Raw genomic sequence first — 26,377 nt, forward strand, 5'->3', positions numbered from 1 at the left:
CCTGTGCTGAAAACTCCAAATAATTTACGCAGATACGATGCCCTCGACGAGGTGGGTCATAACATCCTGCTCTTTCAGTGTGGGCTGCACACAGTGATTCCCTCCTAATGAGCACAGGATGAACACGGAGGAAATGAAACCGCCTTTGCAAAATGATGACTGAGACAGTGAAAGAGATCTAACTTAACCGACTCCATCTTGCTTCTAACCTCCAAGCTGTCCTTGTTCATTCCTGGGCATAGCTGAACTAACTTGGGGGGAAACTTAGTTTATAGTTTTAGTCTAAAACAAAGACGATAACAGCCTTTTCCCAAAGCAGATCTCCTTCCTGTCTGAGGACTAGACTACCTTTGTAGGACTAACATTAGCCACGGGAAATTATGGTTTAGGAGCCATGCAGCTGGAGGCTACAAGATTCTGACCCTCCCTACACTGCTCCTAAGATCAGTGCTTGAGATATTCTGCAGACCCTGCACTTGATGGATCAGCTGGCACCACCTGGATCGATAAATTGGCTGGTCTGATCTTGTGGCCTCGACCCAGGAACTGACTCAGCACAAGAAGACAGCTCTGACTCCCTGTGATTTCACCCCTGACCAATAAGCACTCCCGGCTCCCTGGCTCCCCCCACCCACCAAGCTGTCCTTAAAAACTCTGGTCTTAAAAAAAAATGGTCAGAAGGAATGACACCACAGAAGAAATTAGAATGTTTAAAAGAACCAGGAAAAGCATCTGTAGAATCTAAAGTACCTACCCAGATGGAAAAATCTACAGACACAGACGAGGACAATGTAACCAGAACAGAATAGTGACAAAACCACCCAGTTTCCATCGGTTTATGCTGAGCCAGGCACTGAGCAAACGGAAGCAGTTGGTGATCTTTCTCCCAAACCAGCCACCCCTAAGACTACTACCCCACCCTCATCACCACCTCCAACACCTTTCTCACCAGAGTTTGCCTACATCCCAGCTGACCCAGCTCAGCTTGCTGCTCAGATGTTAGGTAAAGTTTCATCTATTCATTCTGATCAATCTGATGTTTTCATGTTGGATGTGGCAACCAGTATGCCTGTTGTTATCAAGGAGGTGCCAAGCTCAGAGGCTGCTGAAGATGTCATGGTGGCTGCTCCTCTTGTGTGTTCTGGAAAGGTGCTAGAAGTGCAGGTTGTGAGCCAAACATCTGTCCATGTAGACTTGGGTTCTCAACCTAAAGAAAGTGAGGCTGAACCATCAATGGCTTCCTCAGTCCCCTTGCAGAATGAACAAGAACCTCCTGCTTATGATCAACCTCCTGAGGTCACTTTGCAGACTGATACTGAGGTTATGTCAACTGTTCATATATCATCATAGGTTCACATATCATCTGTCTATAACGATGTGCCTGTGACTGAAGGAGTTGTTTATATCGAGCAACTGCCAGAACAAATAGTTATCCCTTTTACTGATCAAGTTGCTTGTCTTAAAGAAAATGAGCAGTCAAAAGAAAATGAGCAGTCACCGCCAGTTAGTCCCAAATCTGTAGTAGAAAAGACCACCTCTGGCATGTCTAAAAAATCTGTAGAGTCTGTAAAACTTGCACAGTTGGAGGAGAAAGCAAAATATTCCTCAGTATATATGGAGGCAGAAGCAACAGCTCTGCTCTCTGACACATCTTTGAGCGGTCAGCCTGAGGTACCTGCACAACTCCTGGATGCAGAGGGCGCTATCGAAATAGGCTCTGATAAATCTCTGCACCTTGAAGTGGAGATCACTTCAATAGTCTCTGACAATACTGGGCAGGAGGAGTCTGCGGAAAACTCTGTACCCCAGGAGATGGAAGGCAAACCTGTGCTCTCTGGGGAAGCTGCAGAAGCAGTGCACTCAGGTACATCTGTAAAGTCATCTAATAGCAACAGCTGAATAAGGTTTGGTGAAGCCAGGTAAGAAAATCAGGTATTTCCATTACAAATTGCATTTCAGGTGACATCTGTATTTCAGGTAGCCATCTCTGTAGGCTCCCTGCAGATTGGTCAGTCTTTATTTTCAATAGATTTTTTAAAAATGCCAAAGCCATTTAAAGGCTTTGTTGTATTTGAGATTCTACTACTATGAGAGGAGTGATTTTGAAGTGATGTCCTCAAAGCCTAGCCTCAAAGTTTGGTCATCCAGCACTTTTGTGTTATTCTTTTGGACATATTATGTAGTCAACAACAGTATAGTCTGTTGTGAGGTACAAAATATATTCATGTGATCTGAATATGCTGATTGCAAAACTGTAATGAGAGGGTGTTGGTTTGAAATTTTCCTCTTGTGAATCTAAAATTAAACCACAGCAATGCATTTACATAGGCTATGGCATTTTCAAAAGTGAAAAAATGGTGCTGTGCTTGACTGCTTCCACACCGAGTCAGGGGAGCTCTGTGACCAGGTTTGGGGTGCTGGGCCATGCATTTGTTTTCTGCCTGGGAGCTTCCTGCAGCTGAAGGAGCAGCTTCATAGCTAGATGGAGAGGGGAAAGGTCAGGGGAGCCGGGAGGTATCAGCAGCAGAAAGGACAGCCCGGCACTTGAACAGCAATAGGCGCAGTTCACATTACTGCCTTCCTTTGATCAGTTCCCTCTCCCTGGCAAGTGCCAAAATCAAGCTGCTTTCTTGGCTGTTGAACTATCACCATGTTTTCCTGTGACACAGACATGATGTGACCTTCATCTCCATCTAATTATGGCATTTGGTCTGCTCACCTTCCTGCCTTATGGATAATTGCAGGGGCCCTTCTCTTTTTAGGGACAGAAGGGACATGAATGAGCCAACCCCCCATTCCTTTTGCAAAAACTCTCTCAATCCTGACTCTTAACTGAGCCAGAGTGATTCAAAAAGTGTTAGCAGAGCAGGTGTTTAGAAAAGATCACATTTTGTCTGGCAGTGTGACAGGGATTCTGCACAGCTGGAAAGGCAGAGGGCAGCGCTGGGAGTGGAGCATGTGGGACTGGCACTATATTCGTGGCTTAAGCAGCACATCCAGACCAAGTCACTGTTTTCAAATGCTTAACTATTTCTAAAGGAAAACAGAGTTGTCCACAACACTAAGAGGATATTAACCAAAAATTCAGATTATCAAAACCTCTCTCTCTGTGAGACAGCTGAAGACCTGGCTTGTACATATTTTTCAACAAGGTTAAAAAAAAAAAAGATTACTTGAAAGTATCTGAAGCTTTGGAAAAATGGCCACTTAATCACGTGCATAGTGTTCTTTTCTTTTTTTTTTTTTTTTTTTGTTGAGACAGAGTTTTGCTCTTGTTGCCCAGGCTGGAGTGCAGTGGCGTGATCTTGGCTCACCACAACCTCCGCCTCCCAGGTTCAAGTGATTCTCCTGCCTCAGCCTTCTGAGTAGCTGGGATTACAGGCATGCACCACCATGCCCGGCTAATTTTGTATTTTTAGTAGAGATGGGGTCTCTCCATGTTGGTCAGGCTGGTCTTGAACTCCCGACCTCAGGTGATCCACTCGCCTCGGCCTCCCAAAGTGCTGAGATTACAGGCATTAGCCACTGCGCCCGGCTCGTAGTGTTAGTTTCTTTTCAGGGGAAGAGGAAAGGCTGCACCAGGGATAGATGGCCCAGTGTTCAAAAGGTGAACTCGGCACATTTTGGCAAAGTGAAACTCCTCTATTGGGAAACTTTTCTCCGAGGGCCCATCTTCTGGGACTTGGTTCTCCCAAGACAGTACTGTCTTCAAGAGGCAGGTCACATTTGCATTATAGATGGCACTACCAAACCTCTTTTTCTCAACCCAAAGAATCCCTGTGGGACCAACCAGCCTTTTACTGCCACCTAGGATCTACGATTTCAAGTCTTGCCTAAAAGGGGTGCTCTCTGGGGTTCTCAATCCTAGATTATGTGACGTTTTATGTGTGGTAACAAATTAATGGGAGATAATGGTGCCTGTGAAGGGCCAGAGAGATTTTGATTATGTGGTGAAGATGATACCTAGTGCTAACTTCTTTAGGAAATAAAACACTATGCAGATGCACTAATGCTTCCTTTAATGGCTGAACGCACTCTTCAATTGACTTTTGGGTAAAGCTAAAGGTTGTGTTGACCAGTTTTGTCTGTGAGGATCCTATAGAAGCCACGTCTAAAGTTGAAGTAGCTGGAAACCACAACTTAGAATAAGATTGCTTCTTCAGCCACAACTGTAGTGTCCCTGCCACTTGCCACCACACCACTGTTCTCGTTTTTCAACTGTAGAGAATCTCTTTCACACTGTCAAACGCAATTATGCAGCCCTCTGTATAGCATGCTCTATGGTACATATCACTTCAGCTGTTTTATATGTAAAGGAGACTTACAGACATTACTATGCATAGTGCCTGAAACAGAGACCAAAACTTTAATTCCTGCAAAATTTTTTTTTACAGCAATGGCAGCAAGTGAACGAGGACAACCACCACCATATTCTAACATGTAGACCCTTTATTGTCTAACTGATAAGAATCAGCAAGGTCACCCATCACCGCCACCTGCACCTGGGCCTTTTCCCCAAGCAACCCTCTGTTTATCTAATCCTAACGATCCAGAGTTTCAGCAGCATCCACCAAAAGTCACTTTTCCAACTTATGTGATGGGCGACACCAAGAAGACCAGTGCCCCATCTTTTATCTTAGTAGGCTCAAATGTTCGGGAAGCACAGGGATGGAAACCTCTTCCTGGACATGCTGTTGTTTCACAGTCAGATGTCTTGAGATACGTTGCAATGCAAGTGCCCATTGCTGTTCCTGCAGATGAGAAATACCAGAAACATACCCTAAGTCCCCAGAATGCTAATCTTCCAAGTGGACAAGATATTCCCCCGGCCAAAAAGCCCTGTTTTCCTTTCTGTTGCTTTCCCAGTAGAAGATATAGCTAAAAAAAGTTCAGGATCTGGTGACAAATGTGCTCCCTTTGGAAGTTACAGTATTGCTGAGGAGGTAACCGTGACTACTGCTCACAAAGTTCTCAAAGCAGAAACTGAAAACTCGCAGGTACACTTTCCTACCATAATATTCAGGCCTTAACACACATGCGTTTTAAGCGTTTTGATTTCTTGACCTGGAGATTTAGATATTTAAAAACAATTTGAGATAATAAGTTGGGGTATACTCTAATTTCCTGGGGTTATTGTCTCCAAGTTCCTAACCACCAGTTACTAATAAATGCAAAGCAGGTGCACTGTACCATGACTCATGCCAAGGATTTGATGCCTGATACGTGAAACTAATGAACTCAGTTACTTTGAATACCTAGTCCATTGTCTAACACAGTGGTAGATGTGAAAAGGGGATGGATTTTTAAAACAGGACAATTTAGTTGGCATGTTTAGGGAGTAGGGAGGAGCTGGGAACAACTGAAGAGCAAGGTAAGAGAGGAAAGTCTTGATTATGTAACGGAGCCCTTAATCCACATGGTAAGAGGCAGTAGATGGATAGGTGAGAGGCAGAGTAAAGAGCTGAACAACAGCTGAGATTAACTGTGGATGAGACAGTTTGATCACTCACAAATCATTTTTAAATTTTTCATTCATACTTAATGCCAAGCCTTATGCTAGCCCTCCTCCCCTATGTATGGACAGTAGAGTGAGCAAAAACATGGGACCTACATCTTAGTTGGGGAGACAGACAAAAAAGTGTATTATAACATGTAAAGTATTATGGAGAAAACAAGGTACTGACACAGGCCTACCTTTAATTGTCCCTATTAGATAGGGTGTTCAGGCTCAGATGTAAACTGACACCCAAGCATGAGAAGGAGCCAGCTTTGCACGGTGTGCCCAGGCTGCGTCCTAGGGCAGAAAAGAACATGGGGGTTCCAGAGACAGCAAAGTAGGCCACAATGAGACTGGCTGAGGGGAATGGGGAGATTGTATGAAATGAAGAAAGATTTTGATTGAAAGTTCAATGGGAAGCCAGCACAAGTGTTTTAAGCAGAAGAATGACTGATAGAATCAGATTCCTGTTTTTATTAGATCCCTCAGGCTGCTATGTGGAAAACAGATTAGCAGTAAGGGGGAGGTCAACAGAGGAAGTGGGGAGATGAGTTGAAAGTACAGAAGTGTTATACACAATTAGTTACTTAAAATAATTAGTGGGAATTTTAAGTTGAACATCTGAGAGATCGACAAAAGCTAGATTTCATTCATAAGCAGGCTCAAGGACCAGTTACTATATTTAAGGAAAGACAAAATTATCTTAGGGCTACACGTACTTCTTCAAACTCTTTATGGACTTTTGGTGGAACTGCCAAAATGACTGTTTTCAGCATGAAATTGCTGGGATATTTCAGTGCAAAAGCCCATAGGTAACTAGTTAAGCTTAGTAACAGAGCAGGAGGGTAGACCTTGCATTTCTGATCTTCTACTCATTTCACATGTTCAGTTTCATGTTTAACTTTAAACAATTCAATGTTTGCATTATTCCTAACAGATCCAGAAATGACACAGTTTGGGCCAACATTTCAGGGAGGAGTCTGCCACCAGTGTAATGTATCAATAAACTTCATGCAAGCATACAATTTTGTATTGCTTTTTTTTGTAATTTAGGAGAACTGCAACCAACCAACCAAACACAAAAGGCCTGTCTTTTCAGACTTATAAAGCAATAGCATTTTCCAACTCCATGTATATACTTTTAAACCATTCCCACTCTAACAGATCTAGTAACACATTTTCTAACCAGGTAGTTCCACTTGATTCTGCATTGGAGATTCACACGGAATGAATATGGTAGCACCTCTCTATGCTGTATCTATCCAGAGATTAACTGAATGCTAAATGCCTGCTTACCACTATGCATGCCAGGTAACCGGTTATCTCCTTGGCCCTGGGAGCTATGGTACCACAAGGACTTCTTTCATAGGACGCTTTTAACAATTTAGGATAGTAGTAAGTGGCAACATTAGTATATTTGAAATTTTAAAAGAAACCACACTTTGGGGAACATTCTAAAGGCTTTATTTAGCATCAGGTAGATTATTTCATTATAACACTTGTTAACTTCAAGATAGCAATTAAAATCATGGGCTGGCAGCTACCTAAGGCCCCTGGGAGCAGTATCTCAGTCTGGGGTTTGGGTGGATAAATACTATAAGATTTAAGATTAATGTGCCCCAATTAAAGGGGCAAAACTACTGTACAGTAGGTCTCCACACATATTTTAAATACACAGGTACCTTGCAAACTTGAAATGCACAAGACCTCCTTTTATGTAGTTTGATACTTATATATATGAGTGCAATTTAATTTCTCTAGTGGCATTTGCCATGGACGTGGAAGCATTTAACAAGGTTTCTGATTATGTAATGGTGATTAAAATCTATATTTCTAGGACATTTTTGTGAATTGCTAGATTTTATACATATTTTCAGTTCAAATGTAAACTTAAACATTTTAATGATACTGACTGCAGAAAACTGTAAAAGTAAAGTCAGAGCACTAAGTAAATGAAATACTTTTCCAGTTTAATTCTTTAGAATTTTCAAATCAGAAATATCTATTCTGAATATTCAGGCATTCTTTTTTCTTCTTGGAAGATGGAAGGGGTAAAATTGGGAGGATTAGTATGAATAAAAGCCATCTTATCAGTGGAGTCTTTATAAAATGACATAACCTCTACATTTGAGCAATATATATTGTATAGGAGGAGAGTTCTAAATATGTCAAAGGTTACATCTAAAACATTCAAGCATGACAGCATAAAAATATTCAAAATAACTTGATTTGGGATTACTATACAGTTCCATAAAGCTGAAGTTACATTTAGGTATAAACCTTCAGTAAATATGGCAACAGCAACCATAAAAAGCATATTCCCCAGCAGTTTTCTCTTCCCTCTATATAAAATAGTATTCCAAATAAGTACATTTTATAGCAAAACTATGCATTTTTCCTGACTTTCATCGCCAATATCGCCTTATACCCTGCTTTTGTTGGGTGAAATGCAGTTATCTTATGAGTGTTTTTTCATTTTTTTAAAAAGATAAGTAGAAACCAAGGGAAAAAAATTTAAAAACATAGGTTTAAGACTTATTTGTAGATTAGCCAAACACCCTGACTTGTATGCATTTTAATAAATGTCAGGCAAATTGAAGTAATTTCTGTCCCAGTAGCTGCCAGAGTAAATCCAGTCCTGTGCTCCATTGTAGGGATTAGGACCTTGATGGAACCACCTGTTAAAAGAAAAAGGACAAGACTTACAGGGGAAACTGGAAAATCACAGGCTGTTTCTTCACTAGCTTGCAGTATTTTTCTACTACAGCAACTCATTCTGTGAGTGAGGGATTTCTAAAGAGATGCTGAAGTGATGCTGTTTTTCTGCTTAGGTAGGGAACAGGTCTGTGGAATAATATTCCAAAAGGGGTAATGATACCATGCAAAAGGCATATGGATTTCCCACCAGGATCTAGCACGCTACTTGACAGAAGCAGGGTCTTCTAATAGGTTGGTTTGAGACAATGTATTTGTCTAACCAGTTTACCCTCTAGCCTAGGTCTTATTTTCCACAAGGCATTTTTTTAAGTAGTTGGGAATAAATTAGGATAACGAAATTAACATTTACAGCATACCCACAGCAGTATGTAAGGCACCTGGTTCAGTGTAAATGCCCTTCAGACTCGTTTTTTTTTTTTTTTTTCTTTGAGAAGCAGTTTTGCTCTTGTTGCCCAGGCTGGAGTGCAATGGTGCGATCTCAGCTCACTGCAACCTCTGCCTGCTGGGTGAAAGCGATTCTCCTGCCTCAGCCTCCCTAGTAGCTGGGAATACAGGCATGCTCCACCACAGCCAGCTAATTTTGTATTTTTAGTAGACAGGGTTTCTCCATGTTGGTCAGGCTGGTCTCGAACTCCTGACCTCGTGATCCGCCCGCCTCAGCCTCCCAAAGTGCTGGGATTACAGGTGTGAGCCACCACACCTGGCCTCAAACTCTTAAACCTCCATTTTACAGATGAGAAGCTGAATGTCTAAGCAGTTAAATAACTTGCCCAACCTAGTAACTGATGGCAAATTTAGGTTTAAGGTTAAAGACCATGATTTTTCTAATATACCATGCTACACATAATCCAAAAGACATGAATAGACATTTCTGAAGACACACAAATAGCCAACAGGATACAAGAAAATGCTCGACATCACCAATTATGAGGGAAACGTGAATAAAACCCACAAGATTATCATCTTACACCAGTTAAGATGGCAATTATTAAAAAGAAAAACATGCTGGCGAGGATGCAGAAAAAAGCAAGCTCATACACTGGTAGTGAAAATATACAGCCATTATGGAAAACAGTATGGAGATAATTTGGGTTTTTTTTTGTTTTGTTTTGTTTTGTTTTGAGACGGAGTCTGGCTCTGTCTCCCAGGCTGGAGTGCAGTGGTGCGATCTCGGCTCACTGCAAGCTCCACCTCCAGGGTTCCTGCCATTCTCCTGCCTTGGCCTCCCGAGTGTCTGGCACTATAGGCGCCCACCACCACGCCCAGCTAATTTTTTGTATTTTTAGTAGAGACGGGGTTTCACCATGTTAGCCAGGATGGTCTCGATCTCCTGACCTCGTGATCCACCTGCCTTGGCCTCCCAAAGTGGTGGGATTACAGATGTGAGCCACCGCGCCCGGCCAGAGATTTCTTAAAAAAACTTAACTACCATAGGATCGGCACTCCCACTACTGGGTGTCCAAAGGAAAGGAAGTCAATGTATCAAAGGGATACCTGCAACCCCGTGTTTGTAACAGCACGATTCACAATAACAAAGATATGGAATCAACCTGTGCCCATCAATGGATGAATGGATAAAAGTCAGTGGAAATAACGTTTTTTCAGGCCTGGGACAACTCGGCAGGGTTTGTGTTAGATAGGTCCTTGCTCTGGGCTCACAGTGTCTGGCATCCCTGCCTGGTCCGCACACAGCAGCCTGCCTGAGGGCTCAGCCACACCCCCTCACTCAGGCACGCACCTCGTCTTCCAGTCCTCTTCTGACTTGGACCTGTTTGTGCGGGCTGCTCTTTGTTTTTCCTCAAGTTGCTTTTTTTCTTCACTAGCTTGATCTAAAATAAGAACATCAATACAAACCATTAACGCTCTACATGGAGGATGCCAGGCACAGTATTAAGCACAAGAACTTCACAAAAGAACCATCTACACGTATCTCCCTTTTATTAGAACACAAATACCAGAGTCAAATATCAAACAAAAATTGTAACAGATACCTGGGCTAGTAAGAGGCAGAGCTAGTATCACAGATGCAGCATCTCTTTGACAACCTATGCTCTTAACAACCTTGCCAAGAACAACCTGTTTATTCTTAAGGCCAAAACAACTGTGTTAAAATTCTTCAGTGAAAAATTGGGTGTAAAAACTAAATAAATGTGAAATTATTCTAAATTCTTAGTGAGACCTCACAGAGCTCCTTCAGATGCCATTCTTAAGAAATTTAAACTGTCTTCCAAAATACTGTTGCTGTGTCTCACTTTTTCTCCAATGTGGCACTATGACATGTTAGATGTGATGGCTCTATCATAAGAGGCTGCCTAGTGTGGGAGAGGATGTTTAGCAGCATCCCTGGCCTGCAGACGCCAGTAGTCCCTCCTAAGAAGTGACAACCAAAGTCTTCAGACTTTGCTGCATGTCTCTTTGGGGGGATAAATGCCCCCCTTTTGAGAACCACTGAGTTGGAAAAAATTTAACACGATAAGATAAAAATGGGCTGGGTACAGTGGCTCACACCTGTAATCCCAGCACTTTGGGAGTCTGAGGCAGGTGGATCACCTGAGGTCAGAAGGTCCAAGACTAGCCTGGCCAACAGGGCGAAACCCCATTACCACTAAAAATACAAAAATTAGCTGTGTGTGATGGCACGTGCCTGTAGTCCCAGTTACTCAGGAGGCTGAGGCACAAGAATAGCTGGAACCCAGGAGGTGGAGGTTGCAGTGAGCCAAGATTGCGCCACTGCACTCCAGCCTGGGAGACAGAGCAAGACTGTATAAAAAAAGAAAAAAATGTTGTAATTGATACCCCAGTTACCCTGATGTGATTATTACATATTGTATGCCTGTATCAAAATATCCCACATACTACATAAGTATATACACCTATTTATACCAACACACAAAAACATTTAAGTTATAATTAACCAAGGGGAGGCCACACTCTCCTTTGGGGCTGACAAGGTGCTATGTAAATTCTGAAGTAGACAGTGACTTAATTAGTCAGAATATGCCTCTGGCCATCTCCAGTATATTAAATTTTCAGGGGAGTACTACCACAATAATATGAGCTAATAAGGTCTGCTCAGATTTCCACATTTAAAATAAAAGTTTGAATTTAAATTGAATGTTAACTCAAACTTAAAGAGAGACTAAAAACGCTAGTACCCCAATGGTGCTAACAATCACCAGGAATAAAACAAAGCATCATCGCCCGAGAAATGAGTCTTCACTTGTGGCTTTGGCGGATGCTAGTTACCTCTCTCTCCATTTTCCATGGCTCTGATGTCAGGCCGTAACCTGCAGTCTGTCTTGGGAATCACACTCTCCATGTCTTTGTCTACTTCATTCAAAACCATTGCAGAACTAGTAAAATTATACATCTGAAAAGAAGCAAAAGGATGAAATTAAAATATGCCAAGGCATAATTCAAAATGAAACTTTCTGAAAGTAGAAGAGGGTTGACTTGACAATGACCCCCCCCCCTTTCGTGGTAACAATGGTCAGTCATTCTCGGATCACACGTATCTAAATGTTTTCACCAAAATCTGCACCATCTGTGAGTATCTGTCTCAAAAAAATCTCAAAGCAGGCTTTGCAGAGTAAACATCCTCTATCATGATCAACTTTAAATAGAACTCTAAGCAAAAATCAACATTCTTTTATCTTCATTAAAATCATTCCTTGCTGGGTCTGGAGGGCTGGTACTGACTAGGCTGCACCAGCTTATATTTAATAAGGACCACTTTTACCACTAAGTAGCTATTAAAGAAGCCCCAGTGAAGTCCTAACTCAACACATCCTCCCAGCCAGATGCCAGAGGGATGGACAGCATGATGCACTTACGATGCGCTGAGCTCAGGCAAGAAGGGAGCACCTGGGAGCCAGTGGGGGCTCAGGATGCCAACCTGCCTGTCTCCATGCTGCCTGGGCTGACCCTGCATGTGCCAGGAAAGAGCACCACAATGCTGAACACAGACAGTGAGACTGCAGCCAGCAAGCCCAGTCTCACCTGGGTAGAATTTGGAGGCCATGGGGCTATTCACCATAGAAGAACACTTCCAGGGATAATGAATACACTTTCAGAATCCGGCATTGGCATTTCACCCGACTCCTCGAGGTGCTCATCTAGAAAAACCAACCAATGAACAAAATTTAAGTAGAAAGTTTTAAGATACAGTCAAGCACCACATAATGACATTTTCAGTCAACAACAGACTGTAAATATGATGGTAGTCCCCTAAGGTTATAGCAGAGCATGTATAGAAATCTGCTATATGGCATTTGATATTGGCATTGCAGACCAAGTAAGGGAAATGACTGATACCCAGTAATGGTGTTGGGACTTTTGGCTTTCCACATGAAAAAAGAGATATAAATAAAAATACATACACAATCTAAGTTTGTGTGAAGTACACTGTATGAGGTTCGCACAATGATGAAATCACCTAATGTTTTCTTAGAACATATCCCTGTCCTTAGGAAAATATATATACACTTACAAATTGTAAACCATCGTTTATTGCACACCACTAGAATGTAAACTACATGAGGGCATATGACACTGTGACTTTCTAATTCTTATATCCTTACTTTGAACACAGTGTGGGAAGCCAACGGATACCTGCTGAATGCCCGAGTGGGTGCTAAGAGTCTCAGAAGCTTCGTGTGTTGTGCCACTTAGTGTTATCCGCATTTAAGTCATTATCATCATCACTCTTTCCTATAGGGTTTTATGTTTTTAAGGCTGTTTCCTTTTTAAAGACAAAATAATTCATTTGAGTATGTATTTTTAATATTTTTGAGATAGGGTCCTGCTCTGTTGCCCAGGCTGAAGTACAGTGGTGCAATCACAGCTCACTGTAACCTCAAACTCCTGGGTTCAAGCGATCTTCCTGCTTCAGTCTCCCAAGTAGCTGGGACTACGGGTATGTGCCACCACACATGGCTAATTTTTTAAAAAATATTTTTATAGAGATGAGGGGTCTCATTATGCTGCCCAGGCTGGTCTTGAACTCCTGGCTTCAAGCAATCCTCCTGCCTCAGCCTCCCAAAGCACCATTTGAGTATCTACTAAGGAACTTCTGGAGGCCCAGCCACTGGGGTGCTAGAGAAGCACCATCACTACCTGACTTTCATGGAGCTCACACACTAGAGAGGAACAATCTGAGAACAACAAAAGGTTACATTCTTGGGAAAGTCAACTAAATATATCAATGGCAAAACCAGGAGGGATCCCAAATGCATCAGATGAAAAGAGAATTTTTCATTAGATGAAACACAGGGAGCCAGCGTTTCCTCAGGCCCCCCTCCCCGCGGCCCCAGCTATGCTAGTGCTCTATGTATGTGGTCTTTATGCAACAACCCCTCGAGGAGAGCTCACGACTGCTTTTTAGACATATGGAATGAAGGCTTTGGAAGGGTAAGTCACAGTCCCAGCATCACACAGTGAACAAATCTAGAACTGCTGGCTGAGACACATTCAGTAAATATACAGTTTACAAAATAGCACAGAGGTGACAACGCTAATGACACAAACTTCCCTCAGTGTCTGTGTTCAGGAACGTCAGAAATCCATGGTAGGCAGATGACAGGAACACAAGAATGAGAGAGACCAGAAAAGCAGTGGATGTGTGAGAATACCTGCTCTCTCCAAGGGGGAAAAAAATACTTTTTTCACAGACTGACTGGGAATTTAGGGAATATAAGGAATGTTTCTGGAATTTCACCAACGTTCTCGGCCATCCCCACTCTGTGAATAGGTTGGAAGGCAAGCGTGTTGGGGAGATCGTCTTTGTCAAGGTGCCTCCTATTAGCAGGAGTTGCCACCAAGGAGTTTGTGCCGGGGGTCCCAGAATCCTGGACATGCCCTTCTCAGCCCCATCAGTTTCCTGCTGGCTGAACAGCACAGTTGGTGCCCAGTTCCCGTGGGCAGGAACAAGGGATATAAAGAGGGAAGCAGAACTGTGCACACACAGCCGAAGGGAAACAAAGAAAGAAAGAAACAGCCCCACCCACAGGAAAGCAGAATGCTCCCGCCGTTTAATAAACCTCTTTTCACTTTGGGAGCAAGGCTAACTCCATCTAAAAAGAAAGTCACTCATAAATACACCTTCTGCTTTTGAGGGATCTTAGGGCTTCCTGAACTTTCACATGCATAAGAAACGCTAAAGAGCCCCAGAGACTGGTCTTCAGTAGGTCTGAGGTGAAGCTGGGCCGCCTGCATTTCTAATGAGCTCGCAGATGATGCTCAAGATGCCAGTCTGAGGAAGCACTTTTGGCAGAAATGACTTTATCAGTCTTTACTATGAGCAGATACTATTCTGAGCCCATTATGTTTGTTAACTCATTTAACGGGGAGGTGCTATTATAGTGCCCGTGTTACAGATGAAGGCACTGAGGCAGAGAGATGAGAAAGCTCGGCTTGTACTGCTCATCACCGGTGGGGCTAAGATTCTAACCCAGAGTTTGCGCTCGGAACCATTATCTTGGTTACTGGAAAGGAATCCGTCCTCAAATATTTCCTGTCCAAAGAGGTGCAGTCCTCGAGCATTTATGCCAGGAGGGAAGGGGCAGGAGTTTGCTAACCACTGGAGCCTGCTTGGGACCACGCGACAAGAAGCCACGTACGTGCCTCCCCTACTGGGATTTAACTGTCCCACAAAGAAGGAAGTTTAGTAAGAGGAAAGCAGCCCAGGGATGACTCCTTTAACTACGACCGTCTTAATTTCAGTAATTTCACGATAAAGAACAAGGCAACAAAACTGATGATAAGCATGAAAATGTCAGAGAGAATTTTGGAGGAAATTTTAAATCTTCAACAGTTTCAACTTTCAATGCACATAAACAGGAGGAAAAGAAAATTTGTCTCATTAAGATGAACTCCAACATTCCACAGCTATGTGAATTAAAGCAGAGCTCCACGTATAATTGCCCCACAGTTAAAAAACTGATAGGTGTCCATATCCTATACAAGGCTCTGCCGAGTACTTGTTAAAGCAAATGTCTGATCATTAAAAAGAGAAAAGTGACATGCATTAGCAACAAGGAAGAAGAAAGTCAGACTGTGACCCTAGAACAGGCCAACTCCAAAAGGATTAGTACACATTGAAGAATCCAGTTACTCCTTCGATACCACCTTACAGGATGTTCACCTGTTTGCTGTTCTTCTTCTCTTCTGTATTTTTCTTATCTTTTTTTTGTAAGCATCAAACGTGGCAAGGTTAACACTGTATAAACATTCAGTCCACTTCCCATAGAGGGCACAGAGCTTCTTTTTGCTGTCAAGAAAAACTGACGTTTAGTTAACAAACCAGGGTTTGGTTTTTTAAAGCCAACAGCACCTGGTATTCCCAGGTGGTCTCCCATCCAAGTACTAACCAGGCCTGACCCTGCTTAGTTTCCAAGAGCAAATGAGATCAGGTGTGTTCAGGGTGGCATGGCCGTAGACTGTTTTGCTGCAATTGAATATTACTATAAAGGTGTGTATGACTCACAGAGTCTCACTCTGTCACTCAGGCTGGAGTACAGTGGTATAATCATGGTTCATTGTAGCCTCAACCTCCTGGGCTCAAGGATTCCTCCCACCTCAGCCTCCAGAGTAACTGGGTCCACAGACATGTGCCACCATGCCTGCCTACTTAAAAAAAAGGTTTTTTGTAGAGACAGGGTCTCACTATGTCATCCAGGCTGGCCTCAAACTGGCTGCAAGCAATCCTCCCCACTCAGCCTCCCAAAGTGCTGGGAATACAGGCGTGAGCCACTGTGCTCAACCAAATCAGGTTCTTTAATGAAATAGACTTCCCTGTAGAAGAAAGATTTTTCTACTTATTAGAATGCTTGTTTCCTAGGTTATGGCAATGTTTTTTTTGTTTTGTTTTGTTTTTTCGTTTTTTGTTTTTTTTTTAGATGGAGTCTTGCTGTCACCCGGGCTGGAGTGTGGTAGTGCGATCTCGGCTCACTGCAACCTCCACCTCCCAGGTTCAAGCAATTCTCCTGCCTCAGCCTCCCAAGTAGCTGGAATTACAGGTGCCCACCACCATACCCAGCTAATCTTTTTGTATTTTTAATAGAGATGGGGTTTCACTGTGTTGGCCAGGCTGGTTTTGAATCTGACCTCGTGATCTGCCCACCTCAGCCTCCCAAAGTGCTGGGATTACAGGTGTGAGCCACTGCGCCCAGCCAACAATGTATTTTAATATCGACATTTTATCTAGTGAACAAAATCTATACTATTCAACATTTAAAATGGAAATTTTACCTTTTATCTTGAATGTAGCCTTCAACTTTGTGTAATTCCTTACCAAAAAGGCCACATGGCTTAAAATTCAACACACATTTGTCCCCAGTCCTATAAAGAAAATATTAAGTTCAGATTATCATTTATTAACAAAGCAGCAGTAGAGAAAAATAACCGTGATAACCCTCTCTAGCAGCAGCTACTCTTTACAGATTTTCTCTGTGTGCCAGGCATACTAAAGTGATAATGATTAATCCTTGACTGGTAATCTTCCCACCATAAAGACAAGGTATGTGAGGTGCAGAAAGAATACGTGACTTGCCTAAGGTCACAAAGTAGAATGGGAGCCCAGTTCTTTCTAGTAACTCCTATGCCCTGTCTCCCTGGCCCCCATTAAACAAAGGAAGCAAAATGAGCTGAGATTGCAATTAAGGTTCACAGAAGCTGGGGAAGCTGGGTTCACCCAGTCTTCCTTAATCAGAGACTTTAATGAACCCTCTTTATTAAATAAATGGGCTTCTAGTCATTCAAGAGTTAGTTATATTGCCTGATTCTTTTTTTTTTTTTTTTTTTTTTTTGAGATGGAGCCTTGCTCTGTCACCCAGGCTAGAGTGCAGTGACACGATCTCAGCTCACTGCAACCTCCACCTCCCGGGTTCAAGCAATTCTGCCTCAGCCTCCCGAGTAGCTGGAATTACAGGTGCCCACCACCGCACCCGGCTAATTTTTGTATTTTTAGTAGAGACGGGGTTTCACCATCTTGGCCAGGCTGGTCTCAACTCCTGACCTCGTGATCCACCTGCCTCAGCCTCCCAAAGTGCTGGGATTACAGGCGTGAGCCACCGCGCCCAGACTATATTGCCTGATTCTTAAATTTTCATCAGCCTGTTCTAGAGCTTTTCTTTAAAAACAAATAAAACAAAAAAAACTGAAGTTCACTAAAACTGCTTGATGAAAACTGAAGGAATGGACGAAGTACTCAAGGTGCCTTACTTGTGGTTTATGATTTCCACATTGCCGTACTGTTCGACCCACAGTTTATTCACAATGATATTATGCACACAGCAGGTGGGATTTGTCCATGTATATGCCTCATTGTGTCTAAAAAACAAAACCAAAACCAGAAACATAAGTGAGAGGTATCACTTTGTTTAAAAAGTGCACTTGCTCAAATGCCATTACTCAGAATAACAAACCAGGCTGCTTTAGATAACTAAGTTCTAAGACTTTAAAAATTCTATTGATGTTAACTCACCATAAAATTTGCCCATTCTTGTTTCTTAAAAGGGAGTAACAGCTTAAGAAAAAATTCTATACTTCCACCAAACTCCAAATAAACTATGTACATAATCATTTTAAGCATTCAAAAGTGTGATGAAACATTAAAAAAAGCTGAAGTAGAGACACAAAATAAAAAGTCTGTTTAGCACTTTCTAGAGAAAGTACCCTCCAGCTCACCAAAGGAAAAAACTCATCTATGTGAATAAACTCTGATTTTATAATCCTGTATATCCAGAGGAATAGAAATCATTCTGCCATAAAGATACATGCACGTGAATGTTCACTGCAGCACTGTTCACAATAGCAAAGACATGGAATCAACCTAAATGCCCATCAATGATAGATTGGATAAAGAAAATGTGGCACACATACACCATGGAATACTATGCAGCCATAAAAAAGAACAAGGTCCTGTCTTTTCTGGGAATATGGAGGAGCTGGAGGCCATTATCCTTAGCAAACTAATGCCGGAACAGAAAACCAAATACCACATGTTCTCATTTATAAGTGGGAGCTGAATGATGCGAACTCATGGACACAAAGAAGGGATGAATGCACACTGGGGCCTACCTCAGGATGGAGGTTCGGAGGAGGGAGAGGATCAGAAAAAATAAGTATTGGGTACTGGGCTTAGTACCTGGGTGATGAAATAATCTGTACAACAAACCCCCATGACAACAGTTTACCAACAGAACAAACCTGCACATGTACCCCCAAACCTAAAATAAACATTAAAGAAAAAAGAAAAAGTTTTATTTTATTTTTTATTTTTTATTTTTTTTTTTTGAGACAGAGTCTCACTGTGTCACCCAGGCTGGAGTGCAGTAGCATGATCTCAGCTCATTGCAACCTTCACCTCCCAGGTTCAAGTGATTCTCCTGCCTCAGCCTCCCAAGGAGCTGGGACTACAGGCGCGTGCCACCACGCCCAGCTAATTTTTGTATTTTTAGTAGAGATGGGTTTTCGCCATATTGGCCAGGCTGGTCTTGAACTCCTGACCTCAGGTGATCCACCTGCCTCGGCCTCCCAAAGTGCTGGGATTACAGGCGTGAGCCACCACTGCACCTTCATATATTTGTCCTTAGATATGTGTCTTTTAATTTACATAAGGTAAAATTCATTTTTGTTGGTACTCAGGTTTATGCTTGTACAGACCTGTGTAACCACCACCAACACAATCAGAATCCTAAACAACTCCTCCACCCACAAACACTTCGCTCATGCTTCTTCTGGTAGTCAAACCTTTCTCCACTCCTAATCCCTGGATCTCCAACTCATTCCTTATCCCCAGTGGCTGATCTGTTCTCCATTGCAATAGTTTTTCCTTTTCCAGATGTCATATAAATGTAGATTACCTTTTGAGATGAGCATCTTCAATTTGTATAATGCACCTGAAATTCATCTGTGTTGTTCTACGTATCAATCTTTGTGCTGAGTAGGATTCCACTATATGGATATGCCACAGTTTGTGTGACCATTCACCCACTGAAGGGCATTTGGGCTGTTTTCAGTTTTTGGTGATGATGAATAATGCTACTGTAAACATTTGTATACAGGTTTTGGGATGAACGTAAGTTTCCATTTCTCTAAGGTAAATATCTAGGCGTAGTATTGCTGAGTCATGTCGTAAACATAAGGTTAACTATATAAGAAACTGCCAAACTGTTCTCCAGGGTGGCTCTACCATTTTACATTCCAACACCAACAATGCACAGGTTGAGCATTCCAAATTTCAAAACTTGGACATCTGAAATGCTCCAAAATCTGAAACTTTTTGAGCACCGACCTGACACTCAAAGGAAATGCTCACTGGAGCACTTCAGATTTTGGAATTTTGGATTTGAGATGCTAAACCGGTAGGTATACTGCAAATATTACAAAATCTGAAAATATTCAAAATCCAAAACAATTTTGGTATATTTAAAAAAAGGGATATTCAACCTGTATGAGATTTCTAGCTCCTCCACATCCTTGTCAGCCCTGGGTATTGTCAATGTTTACAATTATTTTGCTTTTAAACATTGTAATAGGTATAAATATAAATTGTAATAGGTATAAGTAGGATATCTCATTGTGGTTTTAACTCTGTAATTCTCTAATAACTGATGCTGTTGAACATCTTTTTAAATTTTTGTTTTTTTTTTTAGAGATGAGGTCTTATTCTACTATCTAGGATGGAGTGCAGTGGTGGGTCATAGCTCACTGCAGCCTCGAACTCCTCGGCTCAAGTGACCCTCCTGCCTTAGCTTCCCTAGTAGCTTTGACTACAGGCATGTGTCCCCATGCCTGGCTAAATTTATTTTATTTTATTTTTTTAGAGACAGAGTTTCACTATGTTGCCTAGGCTGGTCTTGAACTCCTGGCCTCAAGCAATCCTCCTGCCTCAGCCTCCTAAGTAACTGGAATTATAGTTGTGAGCCACTGCAATCAGCTGACACCATCTTTTCATGTGCTTATTTGCCATATATATATATATATATATGAAGTATCTATTCACATTTTTTGCCCAATGTTTTATTGGGCAAAATAATTTTTTATTGTTCTTTTTTGTTGTTGTTGTTCCAGAGACAGGGTCTCACTCTGTTGCCCAGGCTGGACTACAGTGGCACAATCATGGCTCACTGCAGCCTCGAACTCCTGGGCTTGAGAGATCCTCCCACCTGAGCCTCCCAAGTAACTGGGACTATAGGTGCATGTCACCAAACCTGGCTATTTTTAAAATCTTTCAGTAGAGACAAGGATCCACTATGTTGCCCAGGCTGGTCTCTAACTCCTGGGCTCAAGTGATCCTCCCACTTCAGCCTCCCAAATTGCTAGGGTTACAGGCATGAGTCACTGAGCCTGACCTTATCATATCTTATTGTTGAGTTTTAAGAATTCTTTGTATATTGTGGCTACAAGTCCTTTGTTGGCTATATGATTTGCAAATAATTTTTACGATTCTATAGCTTATCTTTTCATTCTCTGAACAGTATCTTTCAATATAAGGTTTTTAATTTAATAAAATCTAATTTATCACTTTTTGTCTTTTATGGGTTATAATTTTGGTATCATATCCATAAGAGTTCTTTGCCTAATCCAAAGTTGTAAGAGTTTCTCCTATGTTTTCTTCCAAAACCCTTAGTTTTACATTTTATGTAAATGATCTATTTTGAGCCGATTTTTGTAAAAGGTGTGAGGTCTAGTTTGAGGTTCACTTTTTAACATATAGGTGTCCAACTGTCTCCATAGCACAGATGGTTGTCTGTGGAAAGGACTATTCTTCTTAGCTGTATTGCCTTTGCACCTTTGTCAAAAATCAACTGACCACATTTCTGCAGGTCAATTTCTGGATTCTCTTCCCTGTCGCATTAATCTATACTTTGTCTATAGTTTGGCCACCACCACACTGTCTTGATTACAACAGCTTTAGAGTTAAGTCTTAAAATTGGGTAGTGGGAGTCCATCAATTCTGTTCTTCCTTTTCAAAATTATTTTGGCTGTTCTATGTCATTTGCCTTTCCACACAAACTTAGAATTTGTAACTTAGAATCAACTTCTCTGTATCTATTAAAAATCATCTTGCGATTTTGATTTGGATTGTGTTCATACAGATTGCTTATAGATCAGTGAGGGGTGACCCGACATCTTAACTATAATTGAGGCTTCCAAATATATCGAGAAACAGTGTGTCTCTGCATTACTCAGGTAATCCTTGATTACTTTCAACAGTATCTTGTAGTTTTCAACATACACATCCTGTACATATTTTGACATTTGCATTCTGCCATTGAGCCTATCCCAGTTACTATATTCTATTACTATATTTTTAGTACTAAAATTTCCAAAAATACTTCTTTTTTTTTTTTTTTTGCTAAAATGTCTTTTTCTATTTTAGTTTGTTGAGATTTTCCTGTTGCTTGGTATGCTGAATGATTTTGGATTGTATTCTGCACATCTGAATATTATGAGACTCTGTCCTCTTAACCTCTTCTGGAGAATACTGATAAAAATTTTGTTTTAGTAGGAAATTAACAGAGTTTCAGGCCAGAAGTCCTGACTCTCCTCCTGTGGGCTTTGATTCCAGTGTCAGTTTAATTTTCAAAGCCTCTGTAGTGCTGCTCAGATCTACCCCTCAATAGCCATCCAGGGACCTGGCTCTCAGGCCACACAGCATTTCAGATCCTGAGGCCCTTGTGTATCCTTCTGGGTCATTTCAATGCATGCGTGTAGGGATGAGCTTAGGAACTCATCATGCAGCTTTAGCGGACCCCTTTCTTGAGCTCCCTCCTCTTTGTGGTTTCCCCAACACTCTTAGACACCAGGGGGCGCTTTCTCTCCCCTCTGGCTGGCAAGCTGGGGTTTGAGCCTCTCTGCTCTGTCTTGTATCTCCCACAACTAGGTCTTCCTCTGGGGCAAATGGGTAAAGGAAAAGAAAGAAAAACAAGTAACAGGAATTCTCTCACAGTCTTTGGACCCTAGGGGTTCCTTTACTCAGTTTCTCTGGCCAAAGAGAAGGACTCTGAGTTTGGGGTAAGTATGTGATTGCCACAGCCACCATCGCAGCAGGAGTGTAGCTACAGACCCTAGTGCTTGCTTTGGGGCAAGGCTGTGAGACAAAATTAAAACAGGATTTCCCCTATTCTCTACTTCCTGCAAGGGTATCTTTCTAGGTCCTTTAATTAGAAAGAAAGAATTACTCTTAGAACTTTTTCAGTCGGCCTCCAATCCCCAGTTCTGCAATTTGCTGCTCTGATTCTCAGCCAGGAGATTTGGAAGAAATATATAAAACCAGTAAACTCACTGCCATATTGGTGTTCAGGTTTTGATTTCTTTCCCCAGTCTGCCTGCTACTATCTGCTTTTCAGAGTCTTTGGGTTGTTGCTTTGTCTTCTGTCCGGGGTATCTAGTTGTAATCAGTGTGAAAGAGATAGGGTATCATATGCTTATTCTATCCTAACTGGAATTAATTGTGGATTTAAAGCTAATCGTGCAAAAGAAGAGAACTCCCAATTTAATGCCTAACATGTGCCATACAATTGTCATTTCATTATTTCTCAGAGTGAATTCATTTTGAAAGATCTGTAAACAAAACATTGGCACAAGGATATAAAAAAAGCATGTTTCGTAAGTACTGTCATGAAGCAATTAACTCCATCGATCTTAAAATAGATCCAAACACCAGAGTCAAACATCAAGTTAAACTATTTACACATACCCAGATTAATTAGCAATGGCTACTGCCATGTTTCTCAAATTCTTTTACATAGAGGTATACAGTTTGCACTGTATGAAAGCTGTTTCTTTTTCTCCAGCTTTTGAACAGTAAGGTCAGCTGAGTGTGCATGTCTACACTTACAGGCAGGTCTACATGAAAAGAGTGTAATAGTTTGATTAGAACTCACTCAAGGAGCTCCAAGGTGATGGTTCCTTTGGGTTCTGCTTCTACACTCTTCCCCCAGAATTTCAGTTTGGGATAGATTGAGCCATGAAAGATGAAGTCATTGTTTAATCCTTCAGCATGAAATGCACTGATTGGTTGGTGATGGCTGACCTCTTCGGAGATGAGTCTAAATCAAAGGTCATCTCTTAAGATTTAAAAAAAAAAAATTATAATTAACTCTATCATTAAACATGTATATAATTGCCCTTTCAAAGTAAACAATTCTTTTGTTGTTGTTGTTGAGACAAAATCACGCTCTGTCATTCAGGCTGGAGCAGTGGCGTGATCATGGCTCACTGCAACCCCTGCCTCTCAGGTTCAAGCAATTCTCCTCCCTCAGCCTCCCGAGTAATTGGGATTACAGGCACGCACCACCACACCTGGCTAATTTTTGTATTTTTAGTAGAGATGGGGTTTCGCCATGTTGGCCAGGTTGGTTTCAAACTCCTGACATCATGATCAACCGCCTCGGCCTCCCAAAGTGCTGGGATTACAGGCGTGAGCCACCATGCCCAACCAACAATTCTTTATTCTCATTGCAATGAAACAACTTAATATATGAGAAATTACACAAATGCAACCCAAACCGCCAAATCCAATGTTGTAATGCTAGCTACTTGAACAAATTAAAATAAAGAACACCCAGATGAATTTGAATGATTTGCATGAAAAAATATTAGTCATCTAAGTTTAAAACATATCATTCCTTTTACATTAAAATAGAGAAATCTAGTGCATCCACTTTCAAACATCTAGGGAATAAATGAGATCAAAATTTGTGCACAGAAGAGGAGGAACACATAGAAAAACGAAAGCCAAATAAAATCCCTTAATCATATATAAACAAGACACAGGCTAGCTCAAGCAAACAGAACTGCACTTACAGATGTAGTCATTGGCTTTATGCAAACAATATATACTTATGCTAATATATTTTATTTATATTTTTTAATAAGGAGCCATTTTTATAAAAGGGCCTCACTGTTGCCCAGGCTGGAGCACAGTGGCTAATGACGGGTGCAGCCCCAACACTGACCAACACAGGAGTTTTGACCTGCTCCACTTCTGACCTCCCTCTCCTGGGAGGTCACCATATTCATGCCAAACTTAGTGTGGACACCTGGCCAACATAGTGCACTGCAGCCCAGAGCTCCTGGGCTCAAGAGATCCTGCTGCCTCAGCCTCTCAAGTAGCTGGGACTATACGCCTGTGCCACCATACACAGCTAATATACTTTAAATGATTATTTTTAAAAACTCGATCATGTCTTATGATCTACATAAGGAGAAAAGGAGGGTGATTGATCCCATGTGATCAGGAATACCAAAATCCTTGCAATTATTTCTTATAATGGTACCTTTTATGTATGTTTCAGTATTTTTGACAGTCTCTAAAATAATAGCTATCCTAGAAACAAACATCAAAATTGTTAACTTGCTCCAGTCCTATATTTGTTATTGGTGATGACCAATATGTATGTATTTCTCCTCTTCATCTCCAACGCTATATAAAGCATGCAAGTGAAAGGCCTCACCGCACTGATTCATAAGTCTCTCCCAGCAGTGGGTTGAAAGGCTTTCCAGTCCGTTCCCACTGAGAAGCAACAGCAGATACAGCAAACGCAGCTACACACTGTGGGAGAGAGCATGAGAACAAGTCAAAAATAGCCGAGCTCACTCTGCATTCTTTTAGGAACCGAAATTTTGCCGAAGACAGTAATTTACAGAATTATTTTGAGGAGTTTAATTACTTTGGAGTTTTAATATGGCTCTAGCAGTGGGACATGGAAACTTGGATATTCAGAATGAAAATTACTTTCAGTCACTTCCTATAGTGTTATTTCCAACTATGGGTTTCATCACACTCTAACAGTGCTACAAATTCTCTCAAGGACTTTTAAAAAACCCTCAAGTCCAAAGTTACTTTTAATTCATTTAAAATTTTTTAAAAGTATGACATTCCAGGATTGGGGAAAGAGATATAAAACTCCACAACTTAATTGGTGTTAAGTCCACTGAGGTTGGAAAATGCTGACATATAAATGAAAGGACAGAAAGACTGTTTCGAATGCTATTGCTTTGTTGAAGGAGAACAATGTGCCCACTATACTCTGCCTCTAACTAGTCCATCCATGTACAACATATAAAATCTTCCCTCTAAAAAATTTAAAATTCCTTGCCGTGTTTTAACATATAGCAATGTATATATATTTATATACACAAGTAAGCACAAACATATTTTTCTAGTGTGTGTGTGTGTGTGTGTGTTAACCTCTTCTTGGAAATACCCCGAGAAAGTCTGAAAGAAGAAAGGTTGAATTCTTCCCCTAACACAACGCTACTTTCTCAACTAAAGATTTAGCAAAAGCCAGCAGGGCGCGGTGGCTCACGCCTGTAATCCTAGCACTTTGGGAGGTCAAGGCGGGCGGATCACGAGGTCAGGAGATCGAGATCATCCTGGCTAACACAGATGAAAACCTGTCTCTACTAAAAAATATACAAAAAATTAGCCGGGCATAGTGGCGGGCGCCTGCAGTCCCAGCTACTCGGGAGGCTGAGGCAGGAGAATGGCGGGAACCCGGGAGGCGGAGCTTGCCGTGAGCCGAGATTGCGCCACTGCACTGCAGCCTGGGCGACAGAGCGAGACTCTGTCTCACAAAAAAAAAAAAAAAAAAAAAAAAGATTTAGCAAAAGCCCACTAACATCCAGGTTTGCTTATGCGCCACCTCCCGCTTCTCCTGCAATACTCATCGGTCTTTGCACGATGGTGTTACCCTAACCAGAGGACACTCCAGACATGCGGACTGAGCTTTGATAAAATTGCCCAACCTCACATTGAATTTAACACTAATTGTGTGAATGTGTGTGTGTTCGGGGCTGGGTTGGTAGCGAGGTCTCTTAAGAGTTAGACCTTTTCCTCCCTTGGCTCATACCTGCATCCATTCCACAGGATCAGCGAGTGAACTGGCCTTGTGGATGAGGTAAGTATGCTCCATGTATTCAGTTAGGCGCTGTAGGAAGCTCAGAGGCTCATTAAGTATAACTGGCATCGTGATCTTGGATAGTTCCTATTTAACCAGAAAATTGAAAGTGTTATGTCCCATATACATAACAAACAAACCTACTGTTATCTTTACATAACATCCACCAGAAAAGGACAGAACAGAAACTAGCAACTCATGAAATTTCATCAATATTGGTTCAATTTCACAAAATCTTTCCAGAGCACCTATT

General features: G+C 41.6%; 3 pseudogenes; 1 reads left to right on the forward strand and 2 right to left on the reverse strand.

Annotated features, from left to right (window-relative positions):
- Window positions 1-443: 443 nt before the first annotated feature.
- On the forward strand, window positions 444-5,857 carry LOC115834095 (annotated as a pseudogene).
- Window positions 5,858-6,945: 1,088 nt separating this feature from the next.
- Window positions 6,946-26,206, reverse strand: LOC100599685 (annotated as a pseudogene).
- LOC115834096 lies at window positions 15,534-15,652 on the reverse strand (annotated as a pseudogene).
- Window positions 26,207-26,377: the final 171 nt, after the last annotated feature.

The sequence above is a fragment of the Nomascus leucogenys genome, unplaced genomic scaffold (assembly GCF_006542625.1).
Source record: "Nomascus leucogenys isolate Asia unplaced genomic scaffold, Asia_NLE_v1 001189F_49162_qpd_obj, whole genome shotgun sequence".
NCBI classification, from domain to species: Eukaryota; Metazoa; Chordata; class Mammalia; order Primates; family Hylobatidae; genus Nomascus; species Nomascus leucogenys.